The sequence below is a fragment of the Epinephelus fuscoguttatus genome, linkage group LG15 (genome assembly GCF_011397635.1).
Source record: "Epinephelus fuscoguttatus linkage group LG15, E.fuscoguttatus.final_Chr_v1".
Taxonomy (NCBI): Eukaryota; Metazoa; Chordata; class Actinopteri; order Perciformes; family Serranidae; genus Epinephelus; species Epinephelus fuscoguttatus.
Genome location: NC_064766.1, coordinates 9,880,781 through 9,886,780, shown reverse-complemented (window position 1 = coordinate 9,886,780; position 6,000 = coordinate 9,880,781).

The window sequence follows — 6,000 nt, the reverse complement described above, 5'->3', positions numbered from 1 at the left end:
ATTGCAAAAACTTTAAATGTGTCCCCAAGTGGAGTCGCAAAAACCATCAAGCGCTACAACGAAACTGGCACACATGAGGACCGACCCAGGAAAGGAAGACCAAGAGTCACCTCTGCTTCTGAGGATAAGTTCATCCGAGTCACCAGCCTCAGAAATTGCAAGTTAACAGCAGCTCAGATCAGAGACCAGATGAATGCCACACAGAGTTCTAGCAGCAGATCCATCTCTAGAACAACTGTTAAGAGGAGACTGCGCGAATCAGGCCTTCATGGTCAAATAGCTGCTAGGAAACCACTGCTAAGGAGAGGCAACAAGCAGAAGAGATTTGTTTGGGCCAAGAAACACAAGGAATGGACATTAGACCAGTGGAAATCTGTGCTTTGGTCTGATGAGTCCAGATTTGAGATCTTTGGTTCCAACCGCCGTGTCTTTGTGAGACGCAGAAAAGGTGAACGGATGGATTCCACATGCCTGGTTCCCACTGTGAAGCATGGAGGAGGAGGTGTGATGGTGTGGGGGTGTTTTGCTGGTGACACTGTTGGGGATTTATTCAAAATTGAAGGCACACTGAACCAGCATGGCTACCACAGCATCCTGCAGCGACATGCCATCCCATCCGGTTTGCGTTTAGTTGGACGATCATTTATTTTTCAACAGGACAATGACCCCAAACGCACCTCCAGGCTGTGTAAGGGCTATTTGACCAAGAAGGAGAGTGATGGAGTGCTGCGGCAGATGACCTGGCCTCCACAGTCACCGGACCTGAACCCAATCGAGATGGTTTGGGGTGAGCTGGACCGCAGAGTGAAGGCAAAGGGGCCAACAAGTGCTAAACACCTCTGGGAACTCCTTCAAGACTGTTGGAAAACCATTTCAGGTGACTACCTCTTGAAGCTCATGGAGAGAATGCCAAGAGTGTGCAAAGCAGTAATCAGAGCAAAGGGTGGCTATTTTGAAGAAACTAGAATATAAAACATGTTTTCAGTTATTTCACCTTTTGTTAAGTACATAACTCCACATGTGTTCTTTCATAGTTTTGATGCCTTCAGTGAGAATCTACAATGTAAATAGTCATGAAAATAAAGAAAACGCATTGAATGAGAAGGTGTGTCCAAACTTTTGGCCTGTACTGTATATATATATATATATATCTATTTGTAACAAGAAACTAAAAAAAAAGTCAAATGTACATAATCTATTGACAGTATGGAGAACATGTCTGCCTTTGCACCTTTGCAATTTGCATGCATTGCAAATGAATAAACATGTTACAAGAGCGTGTTGATCATAACATAGATTCATTCAAGTGCAGCAAGACTTTCTGACAGTTTATAAAGGCAATAAAATTGTATAAATCTATAATTACAAAGAAGACCAATAATTAATACAATCCCTTTCCTTAAAATCATGTAGGCTAGATGATTGTGAGAGCTCTGCCTCTCTCACGCACCGTCGCTGATCACACACCCATGAGTCCCGTTCTCAAATGCATAAACATTTGCCCACTCTTCCGTTTGAGCTATTTGAAAACCATGCTGTTGAATTAAATGGAGTGTGCTTCACTATTAAACTTCCACCCTCAACTAATGCAAGCTGTGCACATATTGTAATTTTACCTTCCTTTTAAAAACTCAGTGCTTGAATACATTTATTGACTTTTTAATCCATTATAACTCTGTCTCTTGCTTTGTTCCTTTTTTACCACAAAGTTTTCAAAAACCTTTCACTTTTATTGGTTCATGAATGACTTAAAAACTTTGCAAAAGTGTGAATGTGTGCATCACTACGGTTATGGTTTTATCAGCGAAAGTTAGGAGTCTGCACAGGCAGTTGGTCATTGTTGTCCAAATTATTAGAACACAAGTAAAGAAGTTCAGTTAAGAACACAGCCAATGGTGTGATAGCAGTGTGATAACAGATTTTATTCCAATTTGGCCCTCAGCTTTCAAAATATGTTAATAGCAGACAAAGAAAACAAACATGACTTTGCAGACAAACACTGTACACTAAATGCAAGAATTATTCAGTCAATGACTGGATCCACAGAACAAGTAAATCTCCAGTTTTCACTCATGCTGTGGATGCAGGTTTGTTTTAGTCTGGCTGCTGTGTGGTCAACTAGAGAAACCTGCTCTCTGTCACATAATAGATGCAGCGAGGAGGACTACAGATTTCCTGAGCACGCTCTTATTGACTCTCCTCAAGGAAAGGCAGCACACATTTGCCCAAAAATCAATAGATTTGTCACTAGGCTCCTTTTTTGGAGAGAAAAAAAAAATCTTGTGACACAGGTGCTCATTTGGCAACACTGCTGTTGTTTCAAATGTGCCCCACTGGGTCGCCTGTTGCATGTGTGACATTCACCACATTGGTGTTGCTGCTTGGAATATATCTATTTCAGAATATGCCACCTGCTTGTTCTATATATACATATATATATTCTGGTTAATTTTTCTGTGTCAATTTATGGCGTGAATGTCTTCAGTTTCATCAAAATAATAGTCCTCTACTACATTTATGTTTTTATTTTGGGGGGAGAGCGGGACGTGTCTTCTGCACCTCCTCCAAAATCTACACCTATGAATAATTCTTTTTAAACCACAGCACCCCTTCATATAATTTTTCATGATGCCTCACACATTATCTGTGACCTAGGTGACTCTGTGAATATTTGTTGTGAGAATTTATTTTAATAAACTAACAAAAGAAATGACACTGATGTAAAATTTACTAAAAGTAATTAAGGCAACAATTTGCATGCATTTTTTAAGTAGTTCTAACCCTGGCCTTATAAATTAAATCCTATGAGTCTTTTTTACTCAGTTAGTTTAATACAACAAACATGATTTGCTTTGACCTTGAAAAATTTAATTAAGCTTATCAACTTAATATTTATCCAAAAGTTGTGTTGATATTTAGTGGTCAAACTATTTTACTTGAGATATTCTAACTTATTATTTTCCATCTCATTCAAAAATGTCAAAAATATTTTTGAGTTTGACCAACTTCTCGAAATAAGTTGTCAACTGATAAAAACACGTTAATGTAATAAACATAATTTTTTTTATACTAATTAAAATTCTTCATGTTAAGTGTTATCCACTAACCTCTTAGATTACTTTTTAGGATGTGATATATTTGGATGAACATCAGTTTTAAGGGGGATAATACAGCTCTATTCTCAATCACTGAACCAAGAAAAGGCAGCAGTTTTAGGCTATGCCGCCATGCCGATAAGCAGATAAATATAAGACTTTAAACAAACAATTAAAAAAATAATGTATGCCAAACAGTTAAATATTTCTCTAATATTCTTTGAAAGTAATATTAGCTTACATTTTACGTTTCATAAGACAAAAGACAGCTGTTAACAGTACACCTATCCAACAGCCAAAAAGCCATTGGAATATATAAGAGAATATACCCTCTCCTTCTTGGTAGTTTTACCATCTACCTGGCAGTACACCCATCTCATCAACTGCTGCTACACCACTGGAAATACACACATTGCGTGCTGATTCTGCTTTTCATATAGCTCCCTTTGTTATCTTTCCCCTAACTTTATGATTTCCAGCTCGTCCTCCAGAAGAGCACTGAGCCACTGCTGTAACATCAATTGACCATGTCACTGAATTGCAGTTTCAATAAAGTGGCTTCAGTGTTTTGCTTGTTTCCTCTGTTTTGTCATATTTGAAAACATAATACAACAGTGTGTAAATGTCCCCTCATTACTTCTGTGGTAGTCTTGCTCACCAGACCTTTCTCAAGAAAAGGAATGTGGTGGCACATAGAAATATACTGCAAAAACAAGAGGAAATTAACTCACCATGTGGCACACTTTCCTTGTCTTTAAGCCACCTCAAGGTGTCATATCAAATCAGCCACTTTTGGAACAACTGGTTTAGACAAGCACAATTTGTTTGACAAAAAACATCTCAAGCCTTTTTCATGTGTTTTCAACTGAATCTGTCAGTCCTCATCAACAGATTGTTGTCATCATGTGACCTACAGCTGAGTATCTCAGTGGGCACATGGGTAAACTCAATGTGCCGATGAAGGTGGCTGAAAGCTCTCAAGTAAAAAGAAACAAAGTGTTGGCCTTAACCCAAAATCTTTTTTTTTATTGACAAGATCGAAAATGACAATGAAATTTTACATGCAATTGTTTTAATTTCAGATACTGTCCAATCATATGTGACCACAACCTGCTATGTTTGGCATTCGTTCTCTCTGCAATGCATGGTATTGGTCCTTGCTGCTACACCACCTCTTTATACTCCCTCCACCCCTCCAGCCTCCTTCTGCATTAGCATTTAGATTTGTGTGATTTCAGGATGTTTCTCTCAATGGGTCCATTCAATTGTTCCGTATCTAAGGCTGCACCGGAGGGTCTGTGAGCTGCAAGGCACTCTCTGTCAAGCCTTTTTAAAATTTGTGTCTGATGCATTTTTAAGGGCAGAGCCACACTGCCAAACTCAAACGATTGCTGCAATAAATGGTTAAAACCTTCATGTGAGTGTCTTGGCTGAAAATTATTCAAGTGAAGGTCTTGTCCCCACTCCCATTCTGGCATGATGTCAAATCCTGCCCATTATGAGACATCTAAGACCTTAAAGATGTCTGGTAAAAGGACAGTGAAGCCCTTTAGGCATCATGTACGATCAATACTCTTTTCAGCTGTTTGGTGTGTGACATTAGCAGATCAGTAGAGTCATGAAATAGAGAGCCAGAGAGTTCAGCTCATGTTGTTATCCACTCTCCGGTCCTATAAGTGATCCTCCGTGTTCCTTCCAATAAGTCACTGACTCGCTATCTTTATTTTTCTTCTTCAGGCGCCAATGCAGTAAAGAGAGGAATCAGACAAAATAAAGCCTTGTAACAGCAGGAACCCTGACAGAGGCATAGTGTGTAGCCTCTGGTGGAGTGCAGCACATGCAGGCAGTCAAGCTGTCTCCGTGTAGCCAGCTGTTTCACACTCCCTCTTAATCTGTATGCAGGCTCATTTAGCAACTGGCTGCTGTGGATTCGGTTGTCTCAAGAAGAGTCATTGCTATGAAGGTCAACTAAAATGTGTGCCCTTGGGAAGCCCCAAAAATAGACTGGAGTCAAACCCTGGAGTCTCTTTATGAAAATGCTTGTGAGATTGTGGAAAGCAACAAAGTGCATTTATTAAAGCACTGTACATACTCTGTTGATATCATTTAAACAGCACACAGTCTCATCAGAGTGCTGCAAACAAACAAATGGAAATAGAGAGCTTGAGATGAAAGTTCAAACCCTGCTCACTTTTTCGACTTGGCACAGCTGGCCAATCACAGCGTGAAGCAGATGTTAATGTCGGATTTTTGGTTTTGGGAAGCTACAGAAATTGTCAGACGCAGCCCCTAATCTGACATCGTGTGTGTGGTGTGTGTGTGTGTGTCTGACAAGCACTTCTGACAGGCTATACTGGCACCTTTAGCAGTTGCACCAAAAAGACATTTCCCTCCTAAACTGCTGAGATGAATTCATTTGAATAATAGTTTGAGGCCGAAGGAGGTACATTTGTTCAAAATGACAGAAAAAAATACAGTTTCTTGTAGCAGAACTTTACTTTTTCTTCTTCCCTGCGCCATAATCATTGTACAACCTTCAGATTTATCTTGAGACCTTTTGGAGGGGGCCTGATCAGTGTTGCCAGACTGGGCAGCTTCCAACCAAATGGCTACTTTTTCCTTGCTTGGCCAGATAAAAATGATTTTGGATGGCTTATGATAGTTTTAGTACTTTTTGTACCATTTAGCCACTTTCTCTAGTAAGAAAAAATAAGGCTTTTTGGGAATGGCAAGGCATTAAGTTTAATAGACTTTGGAACAGTGCACATTTATCGCCATTGATGTTAACAACATCATTGTAAACGTGCTGGAGTTAGCTCAACAGCCAATTTGCACCCATAGTCCTGCCACAACTAAAGATGACAAATGATAAAAAACATTTTCTACATAATAAAGTTACAACTAA